At 44.9% G+C, this 19739-nt stretch overlaps 1 protein-coding gene and 1 pseudogene across 1 annotated transcript in view; one reads left to right on the forward strand and one right to left on the reverse strand.

The window, feature by feature from the left end:
* Window positions 1-19739, reverse strand: part of Hs3st4 (heparan sulfate-glucosamine 3-sulfotransferase 4) — a 420963-nt gene that overhangs the window by 26675 nt on the left and 374549 nt on the right. The window lies entirely within an intron of this gene.
* On the forward strand, window positions 18698-19630 carry LOC126502358 (HAUS augmin-like complex subunit 8; annotated as a pseudogene).

The raw sequence follows: 19739 nt of genomic DNA on the forward strand, positions 1-19739 counted from the left end.
TCTTCCCCCTCATCATATGTGCTAAGGGACCAGCCCATGAAAAGAGGTCGTTTTGATTTTTCTCCTACTTATATTTTTGCTATGAATTTTAAGGGAGGGCACGGGACTCTCGTGGTCCTTCATTCATTCCATCAAATATTCGCATTGCCGTCTGAAGGTTGCTGGGCGTACTGATCCATGTCCTGTCCTGGTCAGAGTGTTGGTTCAAACTGCAGGGGTATGAGTGTAGCCCCTGGGAGTTCCTGGCATCTGCTCTCCGTTATGCTTGAATGCTCAGTTCCTGACCTCTTCACCCTTTGCGCATGCACTTTAGGCTATAACTTGCAGTGGGTTCCCAACAAGCAACAGAAGCTTTGCCTGGCCAATCGTTAGAAACAATTTACTTGGAGGACAAATGAGATACAGCATAAGGAATTGTTCCTGAATACTCTGGAAGAAGCAGGAAATGGGACACTTCGGGGGCAGGTTCCAACAATAGATCGTCAGTGTTGTTGGGTTTACACCACAGGAATTAGATTCAGGGGACACCTTTCTTATTTTCTACTTCATCCATTCATTATATATCTCTTATTATTCTCCATCCTCATTTCCCTTCTCTTTCTGCACTTAGATAAATAGACTAAGTCCTAGTAGAAAATATCCACTCAGCTTTCTCTGAATGCAACTGAAAAGGAACTCCGGATGATACATGGGGGCGGAGGTCAAGGAGGGGGGTAGAGACGACACCACGTGGCACATGAATAGAGAAGTGAGGAAAGACAAAGGCAGTATTCTAGAAGTGGAAATCTGTCTGGCACGGTAAGAATCAAAGGAGAATAAAACTAGAATGAAATGCAATGTGGGAGGAAAGGAGACAGAAGGCTCATGGGTCCCACACAGTCAATATTTTCCACAGCATCCTGAGAATGAACTCTGGTCCTTTTATTGTGAATGAGAAGGAGCCTCCCATGATTCGCTAGAAGGCAAGGGCATCATCAAACTCACACACTTGGGTTCATTTTCATTTGATTGTCAGGCAGAATAGAGGATTTAAGCAACCAAGGCTGAAGAGGGGTGGTCAGTTCGGTGGCTGCCGACACAATCAACGTGGGAGGTGGAAACACTGACCCACTCACAGTCCCAATCCCAACAGAAGAGGCTGGATTCCAGCTGTGAGGATGGAAGAACAAGAATGGTCCTGGCTTCCCCCAGTGGATGAAAGGAAAGGCCTGAGCTTTCATTCCAGAGAAGAGGGAGACAGCCAGGTGGAGCTGAGACATCAAGGTACAACTTGGGAAGGTTCATTCTTGGGGGGTTAACCAGGCTCACAAGTGGAAATGTCAATGAGACAGTTTTACAAAGGAGAGCTATTGGTCTGTACTTAGATATGAATGGAAATCCGTTGTCTAAAAACTGGCCATGGGACTAAATGGCTAAGGACGGGATCCCGTCCTTGTCTGTCAGAACTTTACTGGTGGAGCTGATATTCTTGTTAGGAGCACAGTGTGGAGTCTCCCTCCAGATGCTGACCCCCTGGCCCAAAGTCAACCATTTTCCCTCAAATCAGCAGATGGGGAGCTACAAAGACCACCATGACAACTTCCAACATCTCTTTCCTGATTGGCTGGGTGTGGAGCTTCAGTCCATCAGACCCCAGTTGGTTCTCAAAGAATATGACTGTCTTGTGGGCTTCCGTACTCACTTTGGCAGAGGTACTTGTCAAAAAGAAGTCATGGGAATTTCAGGGCCTGGTTATTTGGCTATGACCACCCCAGAAATGCCTGCCACTACACTCACTGGAGTCAGGAGGCAGACTGTTGCTGCCCCACAGGCTTCTGGCCCAGCCAGAGGCTCTCAGGAGATGGACTTAATAACTTTCTCTGCTTGAGGCTTCCACGCAAGTGCAAGCCTGCATGACTGGACTAGTGAGTCCAGGCTAAGGGGACTTGTTTCTTCCTCTGAGTCTGCCTCATTGGCCCTATGTTTCAGCTCTGGACAGAAACCATTCCCAAGCAAGCTCCCTGCTTCTCTGGAAGTCTGAGTGGTAATATTTCTCAGACTTATAGACTTACCCTGTGAGGCATGGCTCTTTACTGGCACTCTGACACCTTCCAGAGCCAGCAACTGTAACACTTTTCAGTCGCTGGGGCACTTGGCTAACATCTTACTGCTACAGAAAATTCCCTCAGTGGACCTAAATCTCGCTTGGCAATCTCATTTTAAGTTGTTTTTTTTTTACTTGCTTACAATCAAGGATCTCCTGTTTATTTTCTTCGGGGTTTGTCCACTCCATTCTTGGAGAAAAGACAAAGATCAGCTCAGAGATAGGGGTCAGGAGGGCGTCTCTATCCACCTATCTTTTTAGGTAACTGTGCCCATGGGTCATTTAGTAAGTGGATTCAACACAGGATAGTCATTTTGGACACCTAAAAAAAAAGAGAGTCTCATTCTCTTATCCATTCTCTTATCTTCTAGTCAACTGTGGCAATCAGGTTCAGAAGTCAGGGCCACCAGAGGCTTCCAGCGGGTACAAATGGGATTTAGGGTGGGCTAGTGGCAGAAGGAGCTGGATTCCCAAGCTTCCAGTGAGAACCTGGCCCCTGATAGACTTATATAGGTGCGGAGTTGTTACCTAAGAATTAAAACATTTAAGAAGAGAGGCTCATAGATTCAGAAAATGAAAAAATACAACTTTCAGGAAACCAATGAAACTTAGGAAGCTCAGAATGTTCCACTATTCACAAGATGCCTCCCAAAGGGGATTAAAGCAGTAAATAACCACTAGGGAGTGAGGCTCTCAGACCAGAAGAACTGCCTGCATGCTGAGCAGGAGTTCTGGGTGCAGAGCTTTTGTGATTGTCACTCACAGGGGCAGGCTTTGCAGTGAGGTAGCTGCCTTCCTGTCACCCATGCTCCTGGAATTGGCTGCTGCAACTTCACTGGTTGACAAAGCCAGATTAAGGTGCAGACATTTCTTTAGTCATCACAGATGAACGAGCAAATAGATGTTCTTAATGTCTCCTCCGGAGAAGGAGGGATGCTGAGTTCTACCTAACTTAACAAAGCTAATTGACCAGAGGGGCAAGGCACCCATTGGTGAGGCCATCGACGCCCATTCTTTCATTGTAAAAATAAACATAAATCCAATGTGCTTGAAGAAAACTATTTGATAGCACTTTAGAATATAAACATCTTTAAAAGCCTCCTAATCTAATATTTTCTTTCTAGCATATTGTCAATTTTGCACATTTTATAGAAATTATGCTTTCTCCACAGTGGTATGGATGTCATATGTTACCCACTTTTAAGCATTAGGGAGGTTTCATTGATCCTGATGAACACCTAGAGTCACGAACAGCCTTGATTTTATATAAAAAATTAAGATGCCCCTTCCTTCTGGTTTCAGTGATATGAACCAAGCCCAGGGCTACACACTTGTACAACAGCTACCTACACATGAGCTCTTCTCCCACCTTAACTCGATTCCAAGCAATGCAGATAGAACCTGTACTCTGAAATGAAATACTCAAGGGAGCATGAGGCATGGAAGAATGCCAAATGGAAATTGCCTGAAGTAGACACTGGGCAAGGTGGTGCTGGATTCATTACGCTGAAAAGGGGCAGAGATCCTGACTGACTGTTCAACGGTAGTCTTTTATTGTTATCAAATACAATATAGTCATTGTGACTTCTGCCTTGTGAGGCCTTTTACAAGCATATTTGACACACATTTCCTATGTATCAAGTTTGATGGGCTATGTTGTGAACTCCAGGAGGGAACATTTTTATTCCACAGGGAAGAATTATAATTCCCGGAAGAGAAACTGGAGTTGGCATTCTCTGGACTTGCATTTGAGGTAGACTCCTCAACCTACAAATAATTATAAATAAATGAATAATAAAACAAATAAAATAAACTCCCTCAGCCAGTAACTGAAAACTGCCCGACTATTTACATGAGTTAAAAACTAAACTTGCACTTTTTTTTTTTTTTTTTTTTTTTTTTTTTGCAAATGCTGGAGATGAAATCAAGGGCATTGTGCATGCTAGGCAGGTGCTCTATCCCTGAACTATCAAACCCCAGCCTAAAGCAACACAAAACCTGATACCCAGTAGGAACTGAATAAATGTTTGTTTTCTCTCATCCTTCTAGTCAATAAAGAAAACAAGTAAATGAGCTGAATTCTGGAGAAAATAAGTCGTTTTTAAACCCTGTACAGGTAGCCGTAATGCATGGTGATTGTCAGGTAGAGGAAGAATGATTTCCAACCCTGCAGGTCCTGAATAACAGTCTCAGGTGTAGTATTTTGGTTTGCTTGCTTTATTGTCAAGTGAGGTAGAGGATGGGCAGAAAAAGGCAACCATCTCTTGGGAGACAGATGGGGGAAGAAGAGAGCAAGCGGAGGGAGGATACAAATCCTGTGATTCCAACAGGAGTGAGGGTCTTTTCTTTACATTCCTGATGAGAATGCCGAGGATCACAAGACTAAAGCCCTGCGTCCCAGCAGGGTGGAAGCATCAGAAACAGGCATTCTGGGTAATGGCGGCCTGACTAACTTGCAGGCTTCCTCCATAAGAAAGATCCCCTGCTGTGCTAGAATCATGGGGATTTTCAAAGGCTGGACTTGTGTATGATTTCTGACTTGTAAATGCCCACTCTGAGATTCAGGATGAATGTTTGTTGAATTGATATGCTCACCCTGGACTAAATGTTTTCCCTGTCTGCAGGTCCAAAGTGCTTGCAGGATGGATCCAGCTTTGAAGCAAACCCCATCTTCTTCTCCTTGAAGACAGGAACAATGCCAAAGAGGAGTGCACTTAGAAAGCAACCTATGTTGCTGCAGTGAGGGTTACTATAAGGTTTCAAAAAAACATTTTTGTCTATAAGGAGTCTAATCCTTAGACTTCGAAGGGAAATAGAGGGGACATTAGAAAAGAAATTGGAGATTGAGTTTGGTTATTTAGTTATGAAAAATTAAAAGAGATGAAAAAGTTGTAAAATCTAAAAATAAAACACACACGTTGTCTCCATTCTGTGCACTCTTTGATGTAATAACCGCTTGTTGAGGACCTGTTACATGGAGACTCTATGCAGATAAGTGCACAGGGAAATGAATCTAGGCCCTCCAGAAAAGGACCCGGACCATCTGCGCTCACGATATAACCAACTTTGCACCCCCTTTTGCCCAGTTGTTGAAGTGCACTTATTCTCCATGTGCTCAGCCACCAGTTCTCAGACCCCAAACACTGGGGCGACAGACAGTTTGTCTCCTTGGAAGCCACACTCCAGCTGGCCCCTGGGATGTTACTGAACAAACCATTTAAACATCTGCAAACACACTTCAAAGAGATGACTGGAAGTTACAGCCTTGAACGAAAGAGCAGGAGGAGGTGATGGGGCTATCATGGTTATCAGCATCCTCGTCTAAATTGGGATCTATAAAAGAAAAATAAATATATAGAAACAGAGGCAACATGTTTCAGGAAACCAAGTAATGAATGTTTGGCCTTTAATTCAAGGAAACAACGAAAAGCCAAGTGAGTAAACATAAGTAGCTAGGAGGTGGATTTGAAATGTGGCAGAGCCGACACAGTGTAGAAGGGACCCAAGAGTTTAAATCTTACAATAAGCCTTCAAGGGGCAATGTAAAAGGACCAGTTTCTTTAACCTTCCCCTCAGTTCCTACAAGAGCATGGGTTAGAGATAGGAGACGGGGTGGCAATGGGAAACGGGCAGCCATTTAAGTGAGACACGATTGGAGAAGGGATTTTGCAGAGGAGATGTAGAGAAGCCAGTTACAGACACAGACGACAATCAACAGATTCTGCTGACAGCCTTTCTATGAGCATCGAGGGATGTGGACAAGGATGATGCACAGGCTGTGAGCGTCAATCCCTGGGGAGGGGCTGGTACCATTAGCAGCGCTGGGAACAGCTGTGGGGCCCAAGCTCCTCATCTCCAGCTGTTGAGCCCCGCGGAATCAGAGAGACAACACCTCTAAGATGAAGGCATCTGCAAAATGGGGGCGCTAATAACTTCCTTGACTACTTTATCAGAGTGTTAGCTCTCGTGAGGTCATGTGATAGTGAGGGGAGCACTAATGAAGGACTCGTGGAAGAGCAAAGCGCTTTATGATGCCAGGTGGCAGTTCAAACAAATTTCTCTTAGGGCCGCACTAATGATGGCATTTCAGCTGAGGGAGATTTATAAGGCATGGAAATAATGCATTGGGGTTACTCTTCATAAATCTGAGCCAAACATTTGCTCATTATTAGCCGATTGCTCTATGAGTTCAGAGCAGAAGGAAGGGAAGGCACACAGGAGTGACTCACATGCTAGTACCGAGAGTGCTGAGTCCTACTAACTAAGTCAAATAGGAAAAAATTCTTCAAATGGTCCAGAAGGCTGAGAAAACAAATAATCTAGAATCAGATGTGAGGGGTGAGGGGGTCCTAGATGGAGGGCCTTGTAGAGTGTTTGTGCCAGAATGTTTTCCTATACACCCCTGCTCGGTGACTTAGACCTTGAAGTCAACGTCAGTGTTTAGCAATCATCTTTTTATGTAACAGTGGAAATAATAATGACTTGCCTGTAGCATTGTTGCAAGAACTGGATAATACAGAGGATAGGAGTACCTTCCTCATGATAGCCATCTACTTTCTCAGGAAGCTGCTGCTTCCCACAGGAATAGGCTAAATCTTTAATCCTCCAGTCTCTAAAAATCTATCACCATTGACTTGTGTGTATATTTATGTATTTGCTATATGCCTCTCACTTAATAAGACATACTCCTTGAGGAAGAAATAGGTATTGGTCCTGTTCAAGACTCCATTCCCAAGAGCCAGAGATACTGTCCTTTAACAAATTTTATTGGATGAATGGATGGATGAACAGATGGATAAATGATAGATGGATGGACAAAGGAAATTTATTTTCCTTTTGAATTTTTCTATATTAACTTCAGGGTCAGTGTTGACCTAAAATCTTGGTCTCACTTTCTGCCTTCAAACAAGTTCAGCCACTTACCCAGCATTTGACCTGAGAAATTATTCAACAGCTCCGAGCCTCTTTTATAAAAGAAGGGTAATGATAGGACCTACCTAACTAGGTATTTGTGAGTTTAAGGATTCTATTGCCACTAACAAGAGTCTCAGATGCTATTGGAATAGTGCTCAAATTACAACTCTCACTTAGTGTCCTGTGCCCTTTGGTCTTGGGTCTTTACTTTGCTTGTTAGTCTGAACCACAACTGCAGGTTGCCTTAGAATCATTCAGTCTGGAGTTTGTTCTCAATAGTAAAGTATTTTGACTGTTTCCTTCCTTCCTCTGATGCCAGTCAGTTCTATAATCTGTCCATGTGTACTTCTGTCTGTCTGTCTATCTATCTATCTATCTATCTATCTATCTATCTATCTATCTATCTACCTACCTACCTATCTATCTATCTATCTATTTATATATCTATTTATCTATCTATCTATCTAAACTTCCATGTGTCTGTTCTGCCCATTAACTCATTTGTTCATTCTTTCACTGAGTATTTCTGAGCCTCTGGTAGATATCATGTCATATTATAGAGAGAGACAAAGGTTTCTGAGGCAATGCCCGCCTACTGCAGGCTCTACAGCCAAGCTCTAGCACCTTTAACCTGACAGGCTGGTGGATGGTCACGACTGACACCTGGGGATAATGATGGTTGTGCACATGGCAAGGAAAACTCACTGCTTGTCTAGAAGCAGCTCTCTCACTGACATTCACAAAATTCTCAACTAGCCAAATTCACATCATTTTTATCCGTAATATAGAGAGTGTCCCCTCTATTAGAGGTTGTGGTAGCTGATGTGTTGCCTAGGAACACAGGGATATAAGCAGGGTCAAGGATGGACCAAAGACAGATACAATAATGATGCTTCTGGAGGTGAGTTCTAGAGTTTTCACATGTTCATGTTCCGAGCTCATCCCATTACGGTGCCATTGAGAAAGCACAGCTTGCCCTATACAAAGATATAGACAACATGTGGAGAGTGAGCAGGGCCCTCAGATCGGCTCTGCCAGCTTTTGCTCTATACCTCTACCATAAGCTGTGCTATCACATCTAAGTATAATATGGCATGGTGTATGTTATGTATAGTTTATATATTATAATATAGTAATAAGTATATAAAATAGCATGGAACCTCCAGTTGAATTTGGATCCAATAGAAAGAACTTGAGCCACAGCAACCTCATAGCTATGGGGATATATAGGAAATACTTTCTGACACAATCAATCTTAGAAAAGTGTACTTCCCTGATCACACTTATTCTTAGTATACTCTCAGTAAGAACTACATATGAGTGAAGTTCTTGGTAGAGTAAGTACTTAGTAAATGCCAACTTTTCATTCACCCTAACTATTCTTCTGTTGGGGGATTCCAAGCTCTCTGAAAGTTCAATATGAGTGCTCTTTTGGTAGCTTCATGCTACTGACTACCCATCATATGCTATCTTTCCCTGCATCCCTACCTGAAGCTCAGCAGAATCTTGCCTCACTTTCTACTTTTCCCAGAAATCCCTGGAACTAGAGGTAGAGGAGAAACTAAGCATCATTGTGGAGATCTAATGTTCTATAAAAATCAATACACAAGGACATGGAAGATAAAGGATAATAACCAATATTTCCTTGGGATGGAAGGGAGAAAGTGGTCAAGTCATCTGCTGTTTTAAAGAGGATGTGTGGATCTGATCGATTAAGATTTATACTCAGTTGCCTATTAATTATGTTCCAGACTATCTGCTAGATGTTTTTAATGAAGCTAATGACTAATTCATCTACAAGTACATCTGGTCGTGTGTATTAAAGTTACTGGCTTTTAATACCAATAAGGAGGCCAACACCATAAGCAAGGAGAAGCATCTGACAGTCCCCCAGCATCCTTCCCCTTGTTAAGGATTGGTTAACTTGAAGGCAGTAAGACTAAAATATCCAGTCATTGGCATGAAAGCACTGCCGTCTCTTTCTCTAGTCTACATTAGCAGTTCTCAAGCTTGAGTGTGCCTAAGAGGAACAACAGGTTATATTAATAAAACTCCACAGAAAGTAATTTCTCAAGGAATTTTTGACAGTAAGGTTGACTGTGCTGAGTTAGCATCCGGGATGACTTCTTAACCTAGCCTAGTAAACTGAATATTTGCTTCGTGAGCAAAAGGGCCAGTGTGCTCTCATCCCCCTTCTGCGGGTTCTTCACAAGTCTCTCAGTGCTCTTCCATGGCCAGCGAGGCAGTTTCCCAGCCTTTTCTGGGGCTGTGCCACCCCTTCCCATAACTCAGCTTTAGCGCATCTTTGTTGTTGCTTGGAGGCTCAGCATCTCCAAATTAAAATCTCTTATGATTATTTATGATCAGATACCCTTTAGATGGCGGCACAAATCTTCTCCACAGCCCCCCGGGGTCTCCACAGGGAGACACGCTGTGTGACTGTGTAGGATTTGCAGGTCACCTTTATGAGTCTGGTTTCTTTATGTGCTCAGCTCTTCGGGTCTTATCCGTTATTGAGAAGGATCTTATTCCTGTGAGAAATCTGGTATACCCTTTCGACATTTCTCTGCAAAGTAAAAAGAATGAAGGGTCCTCCAGGAAGCCCTGGATGCTTTATATACAAGCATTTTTGATGTCTTTTAGGCCCTACATCTTGTGGAGTGTGGGCCAACATGGTCACAGCATAATGAATGACCTATGATGCTGAAGTCACAAACAAGTGCATTCTGGGAAATGGCAGGCAATTTACTCGATTCTTAATCTCCAGGAAAACATTACATTATTGGCTGTTTATATCGGTCCAGTTTTAATCCTGCTATTCCAGTTGGGTGATCTTAGGAATATTTCCTCAACTAAATCATTTTCATTTTTTCCTCAAAATAATTAAGAGCGTAACCGTGAAAACGACAGAGAGGTGGAGAAACTATCATTTCTTAAGGCTTTTAAAGGATCTGAAACTCTGTATTACTTCATAGCAAGTCTAGCAACTAGATTATATAGTAAGAATTTGTTAAAATGATGAAGATGAAATATTTGTCTATTGGGAGTCTTGATGAAGGAACACTGCTCCCTCTGCATTTTCCCACAGCAGTCGTAGTGCTCTTCCAGACAGGAGCCATGTTTGCCTGTGGATAACTGAAGAACAGTGAGGATTGGTTGCAGAATCTAGGGCTGTTGGGCATGTCAGTTGGCCTTTACCACCTTGCAAAAGATATTTAAGAATAAATATTTCAGCTCATGGTTTCATGCCCAGCTGGATCTGGGCTTCTGGGTCTGAGGTGAGACAAAGCCCCAGGTCTGAGGGAGCACAGCCACCGACATGGAGGTCAGCAGAGGACAAGCCTATGGTACGAGCATCTTCCTCCCAGCTTCGTTCCATTTTTGCTCTCTGTCTATGGTACCACTCACATTCATGGTAGGTCTTCCCTGTTCGGTTGCTATTCTGCGTTCCAGCCATCTCTGAAGATGCTCTCACAGACACACCCTCACCATGCTTCATTAAACAAGGAGTTTTCTTAATCAAGATTAGATATTATAAAGAATGAGGATTCTCAGCTCATTAAGTCAAAAACCCACCTGCGCTCTCTCATCTCAGAAGATGCAGAATTTAAAGACAAAACAAAATCACTGGCCTCAGGTAACACGGTTTGCAAATAGTAAATTGTGCCTTGTATAAAAATAAGATGAAGCATATGAATGCCCACCGTACTCGCACACGAAAGGCTTCTATCTTCTTTCCTCAAGCATCCTTGTTTCCCATGTGTTCCTCAACTCTCTACAGTGGCATTTTGCCTGTGGTCACTTTTCAGACAGTCAGCTTGAACATTCCGAATACTGCTGTACCAAACCCTCCATCTACATTAAATCTACAAAAGGATCACGCAACATATAATCACTTTCAATACTGCCAGGGTCATAAGCCACTTGCTCTCATCTGGCATAGACTGAAAACTATACTTTCACACCCATACTGAAGCCACCATTCAGTCTGTAGATGCAATGGCTCCGCTTTCATTCCTAAGGCTCTTAAGTTGTTCCTTCATATATGCAGGCCTTCTGAGAAGCTCCCTTGGAGGTGGGAGTCGAGAATGCCTACTGTTAGTCATGTGTCTGCATATGCCCAGGGCTCCCTTCCACACAGCCATTGGAAGAACCATAACAGAAGCAATATGTTCTCTGAGAAGACTTTCACTCCAACAGTTATACTTCTGATATTTGTCTGCTCTGTATTAGAAAAAGATGCTTATACAAAATTTGTAGAATTTGCTATATAGGTTTTGAATGCTCTGAGTAAAAATACAGTCTGCATGGCCCCTAGAATGGGAGTCAGTGACCTTGCTGGAGACTAAGATGGGAAAAAGAAATTTCATTTAGTGCACCTTGAATCAAAGAAAATAAGAACTGGTGGTTGCAAATTAGAGGAGGCTGGCATACTGGTCAAGAGGCCAAGGGCAAATAAAAACAAACCAGGAGTTAACATACGGCTGAAGCTCCAGGTCGCAGGCATAAGTTCACACCGAGTAGCCTCTCATATGTACAATATGACACTGTAAGCATCTTTTTTGTCGGTCACGAAGATTAGCTAAAATGAGCACACTTGAGAACCTAAACCTTACATTTAAACTGTGTGAGCTCATAAGCCTGCCATGTATTACAACCAGTCAGCCAGTATCACCCCCAAACCAACACAACTAGTCATCATAAACAACTGATTAAAACAGTCACTACAGTCCGCAGGCCGTCACCACAGAGAAACGTCAGATAGCACAAATCATCACAACAAATGCATTAAGTCAGAACCATACATCAGCACAGCCAGCACCATAAACAAGCAGACACTGCCACAGACGCTGTCTGTCACCACAGCCATCTGTCTCTTCACCCACCAGCCCTGATAACCAATGAGACACCACCACAAACAAAACCAGCACAAAGGTAACCACAGATGGTCCACAAAAATCATAGCTACCAAAATTATTATAAGTGACTATTAATATCCACAACTACTATCACAGCAAAGCAACTACCAAATCAAAACACTACCACAGCCAACCAATAGCTAGAACATCCAATAGGCACCACTATTAGACAACTTTCATCTGACCTTACTAAGTTCCAGGAACTGTGCCAAGTTCCTCCTCTGGATTGAGCCACATTACGTGATTCCAACCCCTTGAGATAAGCATCCATACTGAAGAGATGAATGATATTCTGAAGGGAAAGAGGGGGGCATTGTAGAGCTGTAAACTATACGGTGAGTGTAATCAAAACCACTGTGTTCTTAAGTCATAATTTGAACGACTTTTGGTAGGATGAGTTGAGTAAAGGCGGGGCTGGGAAGGAAGTGCTTGAAGCAGAGCGTCACAAAACAAAACCATATATACACTACCTAGGCAGGAGTTGTCGACTCTGTCTGCAATGGGAAATACACCATTCTGGAAGTATTTTAAGTGTAAAGTCAGAAGACCCACTCATGACTTAGGAAACATAGGTAGCTGGAAGCACGGAGCCCCGGAGGTAAGTCCTGACATAGCCAACGACATGCCAGGTGTCCCTTTTCTCCATTAGTAAGCTTTGGTTCTTCGGAACCCAAATCCCAGTGCCAGCTTGTCCCTTCATGGGAAGATAAAGGCTCCTGGTGAGCAGGTGGCTCATTATTTACTTACCTGCACAGCTTGGGGCTTGCTCTAACCAAGTCAAGAAGATTGAATTCCTATTCAGTGCAAGTAAATGCATCTGAGCCACTCACAAGTGCCCACTCTGCATGGCCAGCAACATGCCTGCTGCTCTCTTTAATGGATAAATTGCATAAATGAGAGTCCCTCCAGGGCCTTTGCAAGCAATGCCACCAGATTCTTAATCACACCACATTTTCAGGTGTCACAACGGCGAACAGGTGGGAACTGGAACCCCAAAAGTGTTTAAAGAACAATTAATCAGCACATTCCACATTAAAGGATTGAGAAAAATAATTCTCAGCATAACCAAGGTTGCTTACAAGAAATTTATCACTTAGCGGTGACAGCGAGCGAGCAGCTAACGGGGCACAGGCAGCAGCCTGTCAGTGCTAACTTCGCATCTAGGCTCATAAATGTAGACGCTGGTCATCCAACACAATTAGATATTAGAAAATAGAAAGATTTAAGAGTGCAGTTATGAAAGATGCTGTCAGAGATTAATTGGTGAAGAGACAAACATGTAAGGAGTAATCAATGTGTTTTAAGGGAAGGCTCTCGGGACTTCATTCCTCCATGGATTATTTCTTGCACATCTGCTAAGGATCAAATATGGTTCCAGGTTCTTGGAAAGCATACACAATCTCTATGCTTTACTCTGTGATGCTGACAATCTGAAGGGTGTATAAAAACATAAGCCTACAATGTGTGCTCAAGTGATCTGAGGGACTATCAAGAAAACAAAACAAGAGCAAGCTCCACGAACAAGACAACCGGGGTGTCCCCATCAATAGAGCCATGACCAAGTGGTGATTAAGGAGAGAGCAAAGAGCAGGGAGAATGAGTTCCAGACCTGCCAAAGCCAAGTTCTATCTGACGCTCCCTGCAGTGCCTTCCATTAGCCCATTTCTCAGATGTCAACCTTGAGGGTCAGAGACATAAGCTGTTAGTTATGCTATAGTTCTGCTGCTTAGAATTGGCAGAGCTGGGTTTAAACAGAGACTGCCTTGACTTTAAATCAGATAGACTTTATTTTAAAATAAGTAAATATTCAATATGATCATGGCATTTTCAAGCAAAGTGTGTTTTAGTAGAGTTCCCCCTGTATCCCTGCCGTATCACCTTCCCTGTAACTTCCACCTCCCAAGTCTGAGTATCCTCTTTCATGTCCCACAGTCATTTTGTCCCTGTCGCCTCTTCCTTCCTCACCACCTCTTCTTCTCCTTTCTTGATCTCCTTCTAGATGTTTAGCTTTTACATCATTTGCACCCATGAGATTGACCACATACACATTGCAGGCTAGGAATCCACATACGGGAGAGAGCATGGTGGGGTTTGTCTTTCTGAATCTCTTTGCTTAATAAACTATGGATTTTTTTCCAGTTGTACCCACTGTCAGCCTGCTGTTAATCTCCACTAGACTTATGTCAATCAGTACCAGAGTTCAGTTCATGTCATATAACCCGCTACAGACAGCTAGATCTTCTTTAAGGAACTGGGTCTCCCTAATGGGAAGTTAGCTCAGCTGGCAAAATTCTGCTTTGCCAGCACCGGGGCCTGAGTTTGATGCCCAACAACACACAGAAAAAAATGCTAGGCAGGGTAGTGCATGCTTGAAATCTTAGGTCAGGCAAATTCTTGATCTGCTAGCCTACCTGAGAAGTTCCAAACCCTCGGAGGAAAAAAAGAAGGAGGGAGGGAGGGGAGGGAAGAAAGGAAAAGAGGGAGAGGTCAATGAAGGGGGAAGGGTGGACAGTTCCTGAGGAAGAACAACCAGGGTGATCCCAAGGCTCCCATGCATGTATATGCATAGCCATGTGCATGTGCCACCACACACACACAGGAGATAGCACAGGAGAACAGAGTTGGATAGGACAGACGACAGAAGGAGAAGGACATGCTCCTATTCCTTATTTTACTGACATGTCCATTCTCTCCTCTGTAAGACATGCTTTCTTATTACTTATTAATACTGTAAGAATAACAAGAAAATAATAACTATAAAAATCAACACCCAATGTCCGAGAGATAATAAAATGACAGAACAAACAAACAAAACAAAAACAAGCCAATACAACTACCTACCTCCTACTTGTCTGGTAGCCAAGCCAAATATCAACCCCTTTCTGAGATTTTCTGGATCCCTCCTTTCTGAATGAGTCTCTCCCTGTTTCAGTTCCCAAATCACTACTAAAACGATTGATTTGTCTTTAAATAAACCCATAAATTATGCCTTTCAGAACACGAGACCAAGGGTTTTATATGGCTTCCGGGACCTCTTTGATACTCCACAGAATTTTAATATGACGTGTCTTTATAGTTAATAGATGCTATATAATCTAAGGAGCCTTAAGGACTCCTTGTTATTCCTTGGAAACTACAGCTCCCAGACTTCCCTTCACCTGGGCGCGCTGGCGCGCCCAGGTGAAGACCATCACTCCCAGATAACCTTGCGCCCGCAGTTAAAAGCGAGCGCTCCACGAGGTTTCTCTCTCTTGCCCCTTTTTCCTCGTGTGTCTGCACGTCCCGCCCTTATCGTGTTTCCCTCTCCCCATTAAACTGCCCACGTGGGAACCGCGTGTCTTGTCCTTCCTTTGCGCGTGTCCCGTCTATCCTGTGTTCGTCCACACACGCCGCCCCGCCGCCGTTTTTAAGGAATAATAGACATGACTTAAACGCTAAGGAATTTCAAAGAAATCTAAGCCTATCCCGTCTGTCCAATCACCCGCCCAGTGTCCAGTTACTTTGTCCAAGTCACCACAAGGGACAAAGTCAGGTTTCTGGCTCCTAGAATGGACCTCATCTGTCCTTGACCCAGTCTGACAACACACATCTCTCAGTTTTCCTCAAGAGCAGAAGCCAAACAGAACACGGCAGAAAACAACACTCGCCCCAGGCAACGGCTCCGCACCCTGTGCCAGGTGTTAGCACCCCACCCTCCTCGGGAACAGAGCCAAGCACTGTTCCACACACTCTGATCTTCTCTGCCTCAGGCTGACAGTAGGTGCTGGCATTCATCAACATAATTAGAAAGAGAGAAACAGTGTCTAAAACACAGAAGAAGGCACATCTATCTAAGAACAGCAATGACCTGGAAAAAAACAAACACTGAACCTCATCCTCCACCCAATCCGGTTACCTTGCTTCCCACTCCGCCCCCTCGGATTCTTCCTAATGCCCCGCCCACCTATAAACAAGCCCCCAACAGTGAGTGGGTCCCTAGATGTGGCTGACTGTCTTCTTTATACCTTAGCAGACAGAGCTGGCTGTCTGAAACAAAATTCTTGATTCACATTTCCCCTGCGGTTATCAGAGGTAAGATCCAGTCCCCACAGCCCTGACCTTAATCTTTCTGAGGAGGCCATAGATGAGGATCAGACAGGGTTTCTAACCTTAGTAAGAGTTAAAGAACTTAACTTTATGCCTAGTGCGAAGCTGCTGAAGGTGCCTGAGCTGTAAAACCAAGGCTCTCCAGTGAGTCTAAAAGGCAGCTGCCCGTCCAAGGGGCTCGGGCTGGGGAGCTACTGAGCAGAAGGAACCTGACAAGAAGCCAGCCCTCAGTGATGCTGATATCTAGAACATTCTCTGAGTCAACACCTGCTATGAGATCTATGTTTCCTGGGGCAGGACACAGGACCTCATCGGACCCTTCTGCGGGACAGTCCAAAGATCGGGCTATTTTAGCGAAGGCTGGGATACCTGGGGAGGCATAAGTGTCCATTCTCAGAAAGCCACTGTTACTAAACAACAGGTCATGACAGATCAATAGCATTTTCCCCAACTAACAACTAACAATTCCCAGGGAAAGGGTTTCTCCATACCTCTAAGGAAACTCTAGATTCTAGAAGGGGCTGTTTCCTTCCGTCCTCTTTCATATCATAAACCAAACTCTTTGCTCATTGGAGTAGAGATATTTGGGAGCACAGGGTGACATGGACACCCCCAGGTCTTCTTTACTCAGGGACCCAGATGTAGATCTGTACCTCTGTTAGGACTTTTCATTAAGTTACTCCATCCAACTAACAGATAACCAAGGTCATCACCATAGTAATAATCGTAAAGATCTGCGAGACACTAGGAACTGTACTAGGCACCGTGGTCCATGGACAATCACCAAACTAGACTCAAAGTCTGTCCTTAGTGGGTGATTAAAGTGAGGGAGAGAATAGGACAGAAACGAAAGAGGGGAAAGGTTGAGGAAGTCCCAGAGGCAGAAGAGTTGCAGAAATGACCCAGGGGAAAAGATCGGAAAACATGTCTTGACAGGCAAGGATGACATCTTAATTGCACCTTAGAATGCAGTCTATTAACAAACAGAAAAATCCTGAATCTAATAATTTGGAAATTAAGCAACAACAGCAAGAAGCATGTTGGTGTCCTCCAATTGAAGAGGAAGAAGCGCAAGCGTCCGTTCCCCACAGACATCCTATGCAGCCCACTGCCGCCCAGGAATGTCCAGTCCTTGGGCGCTGAGCCCCTCTAGAAGCGCTTGAGCCATGCATGTGAAGAGACTGGAAAGTACACATGCTGGGCTCTGCTGCAGGATGGCTGAAATCTGCTCTCTCCCCCTTAGCATGAAAACCTTCCTGGGAATCAGATACTATCTAACACACATGCACACGCGTGCGCGCGCACGCGCACACACACACAAAGCTCTTCTTGCTGATGTGAGCTCTGTGGTATTCGTCTTCCTGGGCTAGGACTCCATCAGCAAGCGCATTTGATTTAAACACTTTCGCCTTCCTCGTTCCTCTCCCTGGGAAGGACGCTGTAAGTCAACAGTTCTCTGCTTTACTAGGACTTGCGGCCCAGCTGGAGATTTAGAAAGTAATAACTCAAGGGGTGTCAGAAGACAGAGTCCGGGTGTGTATGTAGCAAATAAAACATGCAAACACTGACACAAAACAGTATCGCAGAGGAAGCCCAGAGACCTCTTCTCGTAGGAAGCCTGGGACACCAGACGGGTTTGAATGTGTGCGGCACTCGGATGGAAACTCGGCTTCATTGTTTTTAAATCATTTATATAGCTGATCCCTGTTAGCTGTGGCGGCGAACAATGAATCAGGGAACGGCTCACCCACTGCTGGTACAGGAGACACGCTGCTTGCTCACACTAACACCAAAGCCCAAGACCACTTTGCTAAGTCTCCTACTTTTTCTGAATGCACCACCACCACGCTGATTCTCATTAACACGGCTGGTTCAATATTGTGAGGTCGAGGGTGTGTGTAGGCCAGGGAGGTGCAGTAAAGAAACTGCCAATATGACCGCTCCACGATATGGTTAAGGTTTTTATTGTAGATAGGAGAGCCAGAGGCATCTGGAAGATTCCAGAGCAGAGAGAGAAAGAAGTAAATGGAACACGGCTAGCAGGCTGGACATGGCCAGGGCCAGGAAATCAGAGTGGGAGAGAATAGCAAGAGATACAGAATAGAGAAACATAGCAGGGAAATAGTGACAATGGATATCTGGGACAGAGGGGAAAACCTTGCTCTCAAGAGAGACCTAATGGGTACCTGGGAGGAGGGACTCTCGGGAGGCGGGAAGCCAGCGGGTTATGGTGGAGGTTTTGAGATGTACAATAGATACTTGTGATCCTGGGGGAGCTTGGAGGCCAGCATGGACTTCGATCTATCTGTGGCCACAGCGTTTGTTCCTCCTGCCAGAGGTTAAAGGAAATGACTCCTGGAGATGACTCGGCCAGCAAAGATGGCTACATGCCTGGTGACCTGAGTTCAATCCCTAGGACCAGCATGGAAGGACCTCAGCCCAAACAGTCACACTCAACACAGTAAATAATTTATTAAAAACAAGGCAATTAAAGAGGCTATCGAGCTCACGGTTCTGTAGTCTATGCCCAAGAACAAGAGACCTGAGAAGATGCCCCTAGCCTCAGCTGTGGGGCTCACAGGCCTGAGAGTCTAGCACCCACACACCCTGGAAGAAAGAGTCCTGGTGGCCCCAAGCTGTATTGAACCAAGGGGTGTGTGCCCAATGGCACTGACCGTGGCATTCTTCTCTGGTGATGGGAACAGGAGGCCTGCAGTCCACCATGCTGGAAGGGCACAGCACAGCCCCGCCCTACCTAGACCTCTCATCCATCAAAGACACAAGCATGTTCAGGACGGCTCCCCAGCTTGACAGGACAATGTCAAAGAAAGCTAAGTCCCATGTCCTTTACCACTCAGAAAAAGACACGCCTTCCCAAGAAGAGACAGGATCTGCAGACCATCATGGACATGATGGAGTCGCAGACACTGCTGCTGACCCTGCTGTCTGTGAAGATGGAAAACAACCTGACTCTGCTGGAGGAGAAGGCTGAGAAGGACTTGGCGGCCTTATGCCGTGAGAAGGAGTGTCTATAGCGGCAGGTGCTGGAGCTGCGGCGCCAGCTGCTGCTCCAGCAGAAACATCAGGAGCTGGCTACCATCCTGGATGCCCAGATGGAGGTGCTGGGTCCTCTCCAGGCTGTAGCAAAGCCCTTCAAGGAGCAATACAAGACACTGGCCACAGCCTTGGACACCACTCGACATGAGCTGCCCGTGCAGGCCATCCACATGCAGGGATGTGGGCAGGAACTCCTAGATGATCTGGAGCCGGCCCTAAAGACCACCCTGCAGCTCCTGGGAGAGCTGGGTATCTCCTCCCCAGATGCCAGCGCGCAGGTGTCACGCCTGCTGGAGGAACTCAGGGACTTGATTACCAAGAAGGACCTAGAGCTCTACAGGATCTTTGGTCAGGTGCTGGAACTTTCCTCCCAGGCCAGCAAAGAGGCAGCCTTGATAAACCAGGAAGTTTGGGAAGAGGCCCAAGGGCACCCCAACCTGTAGCCAGTGGTATTTCGGTCCAGACGCCCTCGGGGGCCCACAGCCCCTCACAGGACAGGACTAACCCCAGTGTAGGCCTCACCCCACTTTTCGGTTGTCCCCGTTCCCTCTGGGCCTTTACCTCAGATTGAAGGACGTTCCAGCCATGCAGTTTTCTGAAATTTTTATGCACTTTTCTTTTTCTGCACTTTCCACTTGGGACATCAGCAGCATTTGTGGGTTTGGGTTTTGGTTTTTTGA

This window comes from Alexandromys fortis, unplaced genomic scaffold (assembly GCF_014885135.2).
Source record: "Alexandromys fortis isolate MF-2015 unplaced genomic scaffold, M_Fortis_MF-2015_v1.1 scaffold_45, whole genome shotgun sequence".
In the NCBI taxonomy this organism is placed as follows: Eukaryota; Metazoa; Chordata; class Mammalia; order Rodentia; family Cricetidae; genus Alexandromys; species Alexandromys fortis.